General features: G+C 37.0%; 1 pseudogene; it reads right to left on the bottom strand.

Moving 5' to 3' along the window:
* Positions 1 to 12,361: 12,361 nt before the first annotated feature.
* LOC117079731 lies at positions 12,362 to 12,482 on the bottom strand (annotated as a pseudogene).
* Positions 12,483 to 13,259: the final 777 nt, after the last annotated feature.

The following is a 13,259-nucleotide window of genomic DNA, read 5'->3' on the forward strand; positions in this document are numbered from 1 at the left end:
ATAGAGAATCCCCCTCCCTTCCAGGTCTTTTTCTGATCCTAAAAAGATTAGCTGAGAGTCTGGCACCTTTTAAAGGTCTGAAAAGGAAACAATTTGCCATCTACTGCCTCTAAGGATGGATGCCTACCTATGAGACTTCATCTATATAATAATAACTTTGATCTTCACAATGCCTTATCTTGACCCAGACACTCCTTTCTATTGATTCTAGGTCTTCAGATAGTAGCTCTTTCAACCAATTGCCAATCAGAAAATCTTATGATCTTCCATCTGTGACCCGGAAGCCCTCACTTTGAGATGTCCTGCCTTTCCAAACTGAACCAATGTGTACCTCACATATATTGGTTGATGTCTTCTGTCTCCCTAAAATATACAAAATCAAACTGTAACTCAACCACCTTGGAAACATGTTTTCAGGACTTCCTCAGGCTGTGTAATGGGTCATTATTCTTAACCTTTGTAAAATAAACTTCTAAATTAACTGACACCTATCTCAGACACTTTTTGGTTTATGCTTGAGATACTGTCAGATCCCACAGGTAGAGGGCTCAGTTCCACAGGACTGTCCCCCACGTCAGGTCAACAGTTTGCAAATAATAATCACATATACTTTGACTGACCGGCTATAAACTGGGGGTTCCTATGACCCCTACCTTGGTTTTGATTAATTGGCTAGTGTGACCAGTGGAATTCTGGGAAACACTTTGTGTTTACCATTTATTGTAAAGGATATTACAAAGAATACAGAGGAACAGTGAGATAGAAAAGATGTATAGAGCAAGGTATGTAGAAAGGGACACAGAAATTTCATGTACTCTCAGGACATGCCTTCCTCTAGGAACCTCCAGGTATTTAGCTATCTGGAAGCCCTTTAATTGAAGCTTCGTTATGTAGTCATGATTGATTGAATAATTGGTCAATGGTGATCAGTTCAACCTTCAGCCCCTCTCCCTTCCCTGGAGGTTGTGGATAGGGCTAAAAGATTCAATCCTATAATCGTGCCCTGGTATTTCTGGTGGCCATCTTTCATTTGGAAGCTATTCACAACTCATCAGGATACGAAAAGACACTTATCACTTTGGAGATTCCAAGAGCTTAAGGAGTTGTGTGCCAGGAAATATCACCATTATATTCTCATGATCACAAGTAGCCTATTGGCTACAGCATGTAGGTGAATTTTCCTACAGGAGTTTGCATATCTTTCCACTAATTTTTCTATAATCTAATATTTTTTCTTCAGAACCTTATTACTGGTAAATTTCCCATGTTATTTAAAAGGAAGTATAGTCCATATGTAAAGTCCATGGAATTGTTAAATTTATAGTATTATAGGTTGTGATAGGTAAGGTTTCCCAGATCCAGAGTCTGAGATGGGCAAGTGATTTATTGAGGAAGTGACAGGGAACCAATTTTGTCACATAATTTCTCCCATTTTAAAGAATTAGGGCTGAAATTGTGTACCGCCGCAACAAAAAGTCACTTTCTGTGAGTTTCCCATGGGGCAGGAGGTAAGAAGGCTCCCACTGGTTGAGGAAAATTCTCCACAAAAAGTAACAGATGTGATTCATTAGCAGACTATTCAGCCATTGTAAGATGAGCAAAAGGGACCTGAAAGGGCACTGCCAGGGAGGGAATATAATTTCTCCTCAACTCTCGTATGTTCATAATTGAGACAGACCCAGTAACAAAAGACAGATTAACAAGAGAAAAACAGCAAGTTTATTAATGCATGTAGTGCATATCATACAGGAAAAACCTCAATGAATGGGAACTCAAAGCAGTGGCTTACAGCTCTGGCTTATGTAACATCTTTAACAAAGAACAATATATTTGTGGAAAAATGACTGACCAAAGGAAAACAGTTTTACTCTTCCAAAGGTGGGAAATTGTGGGAAGAAATGAATGCAGTAAAACTCATGTGTAGATTCCTCTGGTGCCATCTCTGAACTAATAAGAGTTGTCTTCAGTAAAGAATTTGTATCTTGTCTTTAGGCAGAAAAGGGGGAGGATAGAGAGAATTCTTCCTCTACTGGCTGCTTCCTAATTGGCTTTAGCTAATAAATTCTTCATGCCCTGGGGTGGCACATTCTGGTCTCCCAGGGCACTGACAGTGGTTTCTGCATGTGCCACTGCTCCAACAGTCAACCACAAAGAAGATGCAGTTTCTCTTTCTATTTCTGGTCACTGGATTTTAAAAATGAAGTAACCTTTCTGATTCTGAGCAAATGAGCATTCAATGTCATAAAGAACTATTATGCTTGAAAAAAGGTATCTGACAAAACAAAAATCCTTAATAGTGGTGCTTCCCATGACATGTGTTAATTTTATGTTTAGTAGAAAATAAGTACTAAGCACATACCATGTGTACTTAGAGGTGTTTATCAAAAATATAACTTCTTCTCAGAGGTGATATAGTATGCTAATTATCCACCAGAGTTGCTTTTATGTTCAAATCCCCAACATCCTGAGCTTTAATGGAAGTTGTCAATCTAGAAAAAGAAACCAATTCAAAACTCATTAATAGGAAAAGCAACAGCTGTAATAAATAGTGCATCATATATCTTTCAAGTGTGGTTTAAGCTGCTCCTGAGACTGAAAGGTATTGTGATTATAGGAAAGTTGAATAACACATCCATTCAAAATTAAACTACAAATTTCAATGTAATTAAGTTTTGCAGTAATACACTAATGCTCAATGATCAACACTGTTCTGGGTTTTGTGGAGAACCAATATGAAGAAAACCCTCAGTGGATCTTATGGACTTCTACCATTATTAGAAAATTAATATAATAAATTACATTTTTATTTGAGAGAGCTTTTTTAAAAAATATATATATATATCCTGAGTCATAATGTACAATATTCGCTTACCTTACAGTTAAGCTATGGTTAACTTCTATAATTCAAAACATAATCATGATAAAATATGTTCAGAGAAAAGAAAAATTACAGCTATAAAACACAGAAATTTCTTTTTAAAGGAGAGGTGTAGAATTGTGTTTTAAGAGTCCAATGACCTAGAGTTCTGCTTAAAAATAAGGATTTGGTTAAACAGAATTGGTTATTTTTCACCAGGAATCTTAAATTTGTATAGACTGTAATAGAGTAGTGTTTTCATGCTGCTGATAAAGGCATGCGGGAGACTGGGTAATTTATACAGGAAAAGAGGTTTAATTGAACTTACAGTTCCACATGGCTAAGGAGGCCTCATAATCATGGCAGAAAGTGAAAGGCAGGTCGTACATTGCAGTAGGCAAGAGAGAGAATGAGAACCAAGAGAAACAGACTTCCCTTTATCAAACCACCAGATCTCACGAGGCTTATTCACTACCAGGAGAACAGTATGGGAGAAACTGCCCACATGATCCAATTATCTCCCACTGGGTCCCTCCCACAGCACATGGAAATTATGGGAGTACAATTCAAGATGAGATTTGGGTGGGGACACAGAGCCAAACCATATCAAATAGCATTGCAGATGTAGCAGTCAGGAAAAGTCACTGCTCAGTTCTCCAGCTGCAGACAGCATCGTTAACTGATGGCTTCATCTACTGCCCCAGTGGGTCTGACGCAGTCTGCGCTAAGGCCATACTTCTTGCAAGCTACCCTCAGCTAATGACTGAGCACAGCAAAGGTAGTAAGACAAGCCCATTCTTGCTAGATACTGGACTCTTCCTGTGTGTGTCTTTAGATCAAGGACCTGCCCCATCTTTTGATTAGTTCAACCATTCTTAGAACTGTGCTGCCAGTGTTGCTATTTGTGATTCCTCCTACCCTGTCCTCTTTACTTCCCTCACTCCTTACACAGGAGTCACCCTAAAGGTTCCCTCTACCTTCTCCTGTTCCCTTTTCAAATAAATCTCTTACATGCATAATCTCATATTGGTAAATGCTTCTCAGAAGACCTAAATAATTATGAGAGGGATCCAAGAAAGCAGGTGATAGGATGAGGATATGAGACTAGCTTACCAAGCACCTAGTGAGCAAAGAAGATGCCATCCTCAGCGGATCATCCCTGGCACAAGTTGGTGGCTCAGTTGCTAAATATTTCACCAGTGGTAACTTGGGAAAGCATACCAAGAAGGGGAATGCCCTTGCAGGTGTGATGACTCAGATATTTGAGAGATATGGAAGTGAGGGGAATGTTTACAAAGACAGCAGCATTGGCTTGTTAGTACCAAGTTGTATTGTCATCTTACATAGGAATAATAAGAAACTGAGAGCTATTAAAAGCTAAGTGTGGGAACTGGACAGCCTCCTTGGTAGCTTCTAATGAGTACCTTATCTTCTGAGTAGAAGTGCAGATACAACTGTGCAGAAAAACAAAGATTTGACAGAGTCACAGAGCTCCAGAGAAGTTTGAATGTTCATGATTTAAGAAAGGTCTGTTATGTTGAATTCAGGGTACTGAATTGGAAACCCAGAATCCAGAAACATAGAAAGGACATTTGGGGTGAAATGCCTGTATAGGTTGGCTCTGCGGATCCTCTAGAAAAGTAGTTAACCTTTGCTATCATGCTCTGCAGAGGCCTTATCCATGTAAGATAACAGGTGTCTCACTCAGGAACTCTTCCTTGTTCCTCTTCTGGCTCCCAAGCTAATTAAGTTTAAATTTCAGCATATCCCATCTGCTGGGCCTGATAAGGGAAAGTTTATAATCTGAAGGCATTGTGAAACTGAGTTATAGGGTACTTGTAGGAGCCAGGGGAGCGTGCCTGAGATTAGATTTTTAGGGTGCTTTATAAAAGAGCTAGAATGTAAAATAGGACAAATAATAATTTATTAGCTTGGTGGCACTTTCTTTGGAAGAGGAATTTAAAACCCTGACAGGAACTATAGGGGATGAGATAAGTTTACTATTAAGATGGCTCCTTAGAAGCGTAGTAAACTTGAGAGCCAGTGCTGAATCCCCGATGCGACATGCTTCCTTAAGGAGACCAACGAGTCAGTTTGTGGCAATCAACTACACTATAATATACGTATAGTATAACCCTCTGTCCTGGAAGGGCCAGTAACTTGCCTTAACAGGGATAGATTAATGTTCTGCATGTAATTTTTTCTTTACCACCCATAGAGCTCAGCCAGCACTACTATCGTGGGACTATGGGATGCCTGTTCACGGACATCGAATTCCATATCCCACACATGAAAATGTGGAGGATTAGTTTCATTGGATCCACTGATTAGATCACATACCATACCATGCATGGAAGAGCTGTCATCACTGCATGCTGGAACATCCTGCCAAAGGCAAAGTTTCAGAAGTAACGCTCTGAAAGAATGAGGTGTCATCGTTCAGGATAAACTGTATATATCAAGCCAGAGACCTCTATACAGTGTACACAGTGCTGTGTCCCCAGTAAGAATACATGAGTTCAGAAACAAAGGAGTTTAAGCAGGAATAGCCCTACATACCACCCTTCCCAATAACTCTTGTGCTTCCTGTCCCACTACTCTACACTTGCAGGGTTGGAGGTCTTGGTCCCTAAAGGCAACTCACTTTGACAGGGGGCACAGCAAATTTCCCATTGAACTATAAGTGTCATTTGCTGTCAGGGCACCAGAAAGTTTTTGTGTCCAGGAATCTGTAAGGAAGAGTCATCATCATGGCAGAGGTTGACAACTCTGACCAAGAGGAGGATATAGGCCACTTTTATATAATGGGGCAGGAAGAAATATTTGCTATACTCATGTGATCTTTGTTTGCCTTCCGTTACTACCTTGCCCTATTGAAACCATGAATGAACAAGAACAGCAATGCAACCAGAAAAAAGTATGATTACTGAGTGCTCACCACCCTCAAAAAGGAGGTTTTGGGTCACAGTAGTTACCCAGACCTCTTGAGGTAATAGGTGAAGTTACAAGAAATTTAGAATAGAAAGCGGAGACAGGCAAGGGTGAGTACCAACTGTGGTCCTGCAGCCAACTATAATGATAAGACTCTAGTTCATCTCACTAACCTCCCGCTTTCACGCTTCTCCTTGGGAAGAGAATCCCACAAGAACTGTGGAGGGGCTGTCCTCGAGACCTTCATGGAGTGGTAGATCTGTACTGCCCCAAGGTGGGCTTTGGTAGCTATGGAAATTTACTGCAGAGATTTCCTGCTGCAGGGAGCATAGCGGCATGATGGCCCCTGCTGCTGCTTCCTGAATCTACCACTCATTTGTACCAACACTATGCTTTTAACTGGCTGCTCCTGGTTAATGACTGGGCATGGCAGGGAATCTAGGGCAGCCCCGTTCTGGGACAACTCATATGGGTGACATATTAAATACTAAGAATAATTCATATATATATAAATATATACACACATACAAATACACATATATATATGAAAGAAAAAACTTAGTTTCTATTCTTCCTTTAACGGGTTTTAAATATTCAAAAACCCCAGATATTTCACAATTAAAAATAGGCAGAAGATGTAAACATGCAGTGATATAAATAACCAATACATTAATGAAATACTTTGTTCTCTCATAATTAAAGGAATTTAAAAAGAATCTCCCATGATTAAAGAAATAATAGAAACTACAAGATATATGTAATTTTCTTACCTTCCAGATTTCCCAAAATGGTTGAGTTTATCCAGCATCAGAGAGGATGTTGGGATGTTGGGTAAGCTCATATTATATTTTGGGGAGTATTGATTGTTGAAAATGTTGGGAAGGATGATTTCTATTATTTTTCAAAATTTCAAGTGATATTTCCTTTGATTCAAAAATTCTGGCCAGTTGTTGACTCCTGGAATCCCAGTACTTTGGGAGGCCGAGGTAGGAGGATTGCTTGAGCCCAAGGGTTCAAGATCAGCTGGCAACATAGCGAGTTCCTTTCTATACAAAAAAATTTAAAAAGTTTGTTGGGTGTGGTTGTACCCCCTGGTAGCCCCAGCTCCTTGAGAAGCTAAGGTGAGAGGATCGCTTGAACCCAGAAAGTTGAGTCTGCAGTAAGCTGTGATCATGCCACTGCATTTCAGCCTGGGTGACAGAGAGAGACTCTGTCTCTCAAAAAATAAAATAAAATTAAATAAATAAACAATCCTATGGCTAAGAAGTTTTCCAAGTTTCATAAGTACAAGGACATTGAACTACACCATTGGTTTTAATAGCATAAACTTTGCGGTGGCTAATACTGATTGTGTACTCTGTATCAAACACTATTCTAAGCACTTTACATGCATTAGCTGATTTGATCTCCTCAAAAATCTTATGAGATAGGTAACTCATTAGTCACATTTTACAGATGAGAAAAGTTAGGCACCGAGAGGTTAAGTTACTTGTGCAAGATCTAGTTAGTGATGGAGATGGAATTGGACCCAGAGAGTCTAGCTCTGCTGTCCATGCTCTTAACCACTATACATATTACTTCTTGGTAAGTTGTGGCAGATTCACAATTGCTTAGCCACAATTCTGAATTTCAATTCCAGTAACTGAAAATTATTTTTATAACTCACTTCATAGCAACTCTGACCTAACTGAACTCATATGACATCAGAACATGAAATCAATTGACATGAAGCTATTTATAGTTATCATTCACCCAATTTAGTGATATGTTAATTAACGATTCACTGCAGAAATAGTCATGTGCTCAATTATAGAATGATGTCCCATACCGTGCTGAGGATGTTCTATGATGTATGAGATAAAATCAACAGTGATGGAAAATTGGGTGACGAGTGAGGGAGCAGGAGGCTCGAAGAGACTCCAGGGTTAATATTTCAAGTGGCCTTGGTTGGAATTCCAGCTCTGCATTTACTTAGTTAAATATCCTTCGACAAATTGGTTCACCTTCCCGTGCCGCCACTGTTTCATCTGTAAATTGTGTTAATTAATGGAAAATAGAACAGTGCTTGCACATAATAAGTGCTCAGAAGTATGACACCCTGCTCAGGGCTTCATAAAGAGTAAGTCAAGGAACCAACAAACCAGACAGTCTGGCTTGAGTCTAGGTTCTTAAATATTATTCAGGGACTGTTCAGATAATATTGCATTGAGCCATTCACTGAAATAGGAAACATTGCATTGGGATGGATTGTGAGAAAATGTGAATTCAGTTTGATTTATCTCTGAGACATCAGCAGTTATATCAAGTAGGCAGTTAGAGATATAGATGTGGAAGTCAAGGATAGCTCTCTGCTGGGAAACAAAATTTGTAATTCTGTAGTAGGATTTGTGAAATTCTGCTAAAATATCAAGTAAGACAGGGCTTGATTAAACTACTTGTAGGGTTTAGATAATGTTAGTAAAAACTGTTTATGTGGGATGTTGCTGACAGAATCCTGGACTAGGAAGTCAATGGTAGGGTGGAAATGAAGATAAAAAATACAGTTGATGCTTTTAATAAGTTTCGCTATTAAGGATGGAGAGAAAAAAGTGGTAGTTGCAGGAGGCTGTGAGGTTAGAGGGAAGATTACTGAGACTTGAGCATACTTAAGCACACAAGAGCCCAGGTGTGGTGGCTCACACGTGTAATCCCAGCACTTTGAGGGACCAAGGTGGGCGGATCACTTGAGGTCAGGAGTTCCAGGCCAACCATGGTGAAACTCCGTCTCTACTAATAATACAAAAATTAGCTGGGCGTGGTGGCGGGCACTTGTAATTCCAGCCACTCAGGAGGCTTAGGTAGGAGAATCACTTGAACCCAGGAGGCAGGCGCATAGGGGTGGGTTGCAGTGAGCTGAGATCACATCACTACTCTCCAGCCTGATGACAGAGTGAGACTCTGTCTCAAAAAAAAAAAAAAAAAGAAAGAAAGAAAGAAAAAGAACACAAGATGGCAAAGACATACTCAGCGTTCAGGTTTTGAATGAATAAATGCAGTAGAGTAGGCTCTAGAATGTTAATGGAGGGATAGGCCTTAGGAGGAGGAAATGGTATTCACTTCTTTTAGGAAGGAAGGAAGATAGCATGTGTGTAGATTCTTATGTACACAGGTCTCAATGTTTTGAATCGAGAAGTTAAAAAGATTCCATCAGATAGCCTCAAGTTAGTGCCTCATCTTCTGGGCCACAGGTGTGGGGTACACTTGGAGGTTTCATGAGAGGAGAAAAGTGTTGAAATAACTCTTACCAATTGTGGTAGATCATTAAACAGATTAGCAGAATATTGCCATGCATTTTTGAGAGTCTGTTGAAATAAGAGTTAATGGTTTATTTTGATATCAAGGTGCGGCACTTTCTCCAGCAAGATTTTCTCCTAATAAGGCTATTATGGCACAAGAGTATAAGTACCTGCTATAGAGAGGGCTGTGTCCCCCCAGAAGACCATCCCTGTTTAATTAAGGAAAATTAGCTGCTAAACTCAAAAAAGTACAGTTGCTCATTTCTAAATAATCATTGTAGCCAAAATACTAAAATGAAAGCTATAGAATGGAGATTAAACAGAGCTTGGGCTCGCGGGTCAAGTGGCCTTGGTTGGAATTCCAGCTCTGCATTTACTTAGTTAAATATCCTTTGACAAATTGGTTCACCTTCCCGTGCCGCCACTGTTTCATCTGTAAATTGTGTTAATTAATGGAAAATAGAACAGTGCTTGCACATAATAAGTGCTCAGAAGTGTGACACCCTGCTCAGGGCTTCATAAAGAGTAAGTCAAGGAACCAACAAACCAGACAGTCTGGCTTGAGTCTAGGTTCTTAAATATTATTCAGGGACTGTTCAGAAAGCCCAAATGTTAGCTGCAATTTTAAAAATTTAAGTATGACTTTTTAAAGTATGCTTTCATTTTTTGTTTGTTCATTCGAAATCAATAAAGAATAAGTACTTTATAAAACATTATCTTTCAAGACTGTCTATGGGTGATACAATGGATTGACATTTTTATAACAATAGGCTACATCTAGATTTCACACAACACGGTGGCATTTAGATGTCAGTAAATATGAGTGTTTGATACTATCTCTATTAGCACAAAACTAAGTCTCTTAGGAAAATACAATGGTCATTTGAATGGATAAAATTGGTAGATAATAGAAAAATTTGTGTTTTGTATCTTTCCAGAAAAAGTATTACCCAAATCGATTTTTAGGCTTTGAAGCCAAATCTATAAAATAATCACATTTTCATTACAATATAATGGGTTTTCTTGTTAGATGGATAACACAATATATCAGTCCATATCTATATACCTAACTTTCTGTGGTGTGTCTTAAAAGAAGTTAATTGAAGAATTATGGAACAAAAAGCACAGATTTTCTTTTACTTCAATGAGTAGGGTCAAGTCAAAAGTGAAAAAATTTAAAAGGAAAAATAAAAATGAATACCACAGTAAATAGGAAATATGCCAAAAAATCCTTCTAGAATACAGTAAAGCGCTATCCAAAGAGATAAATGTCCTCTAAACATTTTTTTGTTTTATATGATAAAACAAAAGTTTAGGAAAATTTAGAATTGAATCTTATGTAGTCAGATTTTAAAATTTCACAAATTTTAGGAACCATTTTCTGTTAAATCATATAAACACAAATAATGATACAGTTTACACTGTAGTACTATTTTACATCTTTAAAAAATGAAGAATAAGTTTAAGTAATGGAATCACACACTTGTCTTCTGATTTCACTAAATCCTCTTTCCAATTCCCACAGCTTTGACATTATTAATAACCTTCTCATTTTTATCATTATAGCCTTCATATTTCTCTTTTCATATTATTTTAGATTATGCTTCTTTCTTTTTTACCCTTAAATGTGGCTTCCTCTACGGATACTCTTTGGTCTTCTTTCAGTTTTCCTGCACAGTTCCTCTAATGATTGTTACAGCTTGAATTCCATATGTGAAAATAAGTAATTCACAATCTAATAAGTAATTCACAATCTAAGCTGTTGGAACTTTAAAATGTTTTGAGTCTTAATGGAATGTAATTATGAGACCTGAGTCACATAAACAAGCAACTATAATCTAGGCAGCTGTAACATTTGTTTTTCTGATTATATGTTAGCATTTTTACCTATATTGTTTTTATAAAATATTGTAAATGACTGAGGGATGCTGGGGAAGACTTCTTCCCTCTTACCTATTGATCTTAATTACAAATTGTCTTTTCTCTTTCCTCTCTCCCACAAAGACTTCATGAGTATCACATTATTTAAGAGGGAATGTTAAATATACTCTTTTAAATTAGAAAGAAAAGTAAAGCAAGATATATGAAAAAAGAAGACAAACTGCAGCTAAATTGTTGTAACTCATAAACTAGCCTTGTATAGAAAATGTTATAATCCTACAAAATTTCATTGTTTTCTGCCTATATAAGTGGACCTTAACTTTTAGCTTTGGAGTACTGATCCTATTTGCCTGAATGGCTATTCTTAGCTTTACACTTGAATAATCTCTTTTAATCTAGATTCTGATCTTTTCAATTATTTTGGGTTGGCACTAGTAAACTTGCAAAACCTTCTTAACAGTTCTAATTGTTCACAGGAGTGACGTTCTATCACATTTGCTCTATTACATAGCCTATTCAAGGGAGTCACAGCCCATCACCTTTTCCATGTTTTCATCGTTAGCTATAATTTTATGATGCACCTAGGTTCATAAGTGAGCCTGTATTTTTCCTTTTTCTATCTCCTTTATCTGTTTTGTAATTTATAAAATCAATAGAAATCAAAAAAATATTTTGAATTTAACCAAAAACATAGGATCTTTATGATGAAAGTGAATATATAGAAAGACATTTCATGATCTTGGATGGATTACTTATTATTATATAAATAGACTTTCTTAACAAATTATATATTACATACAAATAAATAAAATAAAATATATAAATAAAATATTACAAAGACAGTAATAAAAGCACTGTGAATCGGTGCAAGAACAGAACAGATCAATGCAAAAGATTAGAGAACAACAGAGACAGACCTCTGTGTAAAGGTAATTTGTGGAGATATACAAACATACCCAAGAATGACCCCTAAGTCAATGGGAAATAGATAGTGTTGTAAAAAACAAAATAAGGCTATCCAAATCTATGGAAAAATAATAAAACATAATTCCTACTAAGTACAATGTGTCTCTGTTTAAATTAAACCTCACTATGACAGATAAAACAATAACCATTCATGACAAACTCTCCTCCCTAATTAAAAAAAAATCTTACATTTTCAAAGCATAACTCATCAGGCAAAGAAACTGATGAATTTAATTCCATTCAAATAAAACATTTCTTTCAAAAAGGTTAATAGTTAATAGACAAATGGCAAAATGACAGAAGAGATTTGCAATCTTAGAACCTACTAAGGTTTTAAGATTTCTTAGTCATTAAAATATCTTGTCTTTTCAAAAAATTATTTAGTTTACCAAAGCTTTTAAAATGGAATTTTATTCTTTTACCATAAATGCATATTATTTTATCATTTTAAAATGATTATTGCAAGATAGGTTGTATGAATATATAATACCAGTGGAGAAAATAAACATTGTGTTTTAAACTGATAAGAAGAGATACTACACTTGATCTTAGCCAAAAGGCTGAGATGCAATTAACATTGTGTTTTATAGAGTGTGGTTCAATAGCCATTCCCATTAGAACCTGAAGAATTGGTTAAAGCAGATTCCCAGTTCTACACCAGCCCTATGTAAATTCACTGTGATATTAGATAGTTTTCTCCCATGCTGTAGGAAGTGAGGTTTGTTCTTTCTCCTAGCTATCACTGTAGTGAGTAAGATTAGTTTCTTCCTAGGAGACTCTATAGGGATGTACAATTTCTTACAAAGGTTGATTCTAAAATTTGTTCTGCAAAAATGTTTACCATTCTTTAGTTACTTGCAGTTATTTCCATGGTAGTTTAATTGTATTTTCTCTGTAGAGGAGGTACAGTTGATTTTATGGAACTGTGTTTCCTTTGGACAGGTTGAACTATTTAATTTTCGTATGAGTAGCTATATGTTTTAAAATCCGTAGTCTGACAAAATTGCTCTTTTTCTCATACTGTGCCCTATCTTAAATGATATTGCCGGTGGAAGGATGAGCAGAAAAGTAGATACAGTATAACGAGAAAAATGAAAACATTTGGGGGAATAAAGATGGCCATTTTCCCATAATGATGCTTTAAACCTTGGTGGTTCTGAGCGCCTACTGCTTAAGAATAGGTATCTCTTACCCATGTTCAAATTGGAAAATTTAAAGAGTTTTAGGATTAAAGAGAATAGCATTTTGTATATTGTCATAATCCTGCTACCATCTTGGTAGCTACTTCGCTGATCACATGTTAGGGTGATCAATGTTGATTTTCAAGTGATTGGGGAAGATTAGGGTAT

This window comes from Trachypithecus francoisi, unplaced genomic scaffold (genome assembly GCF_009764315.1).
Source record: "Trachypithecus francoisi isolate TF-2019V2 unplaced genomic scaffold, Tfra_2.0 Lachesis_group7, whole genome shotgun sequence".
NCBI lineage: Eukaryota > Metazoa > Chordata > Mammalia > Primates > Cercopithecidae > Trachypithecus > Trachypithecus francoisi.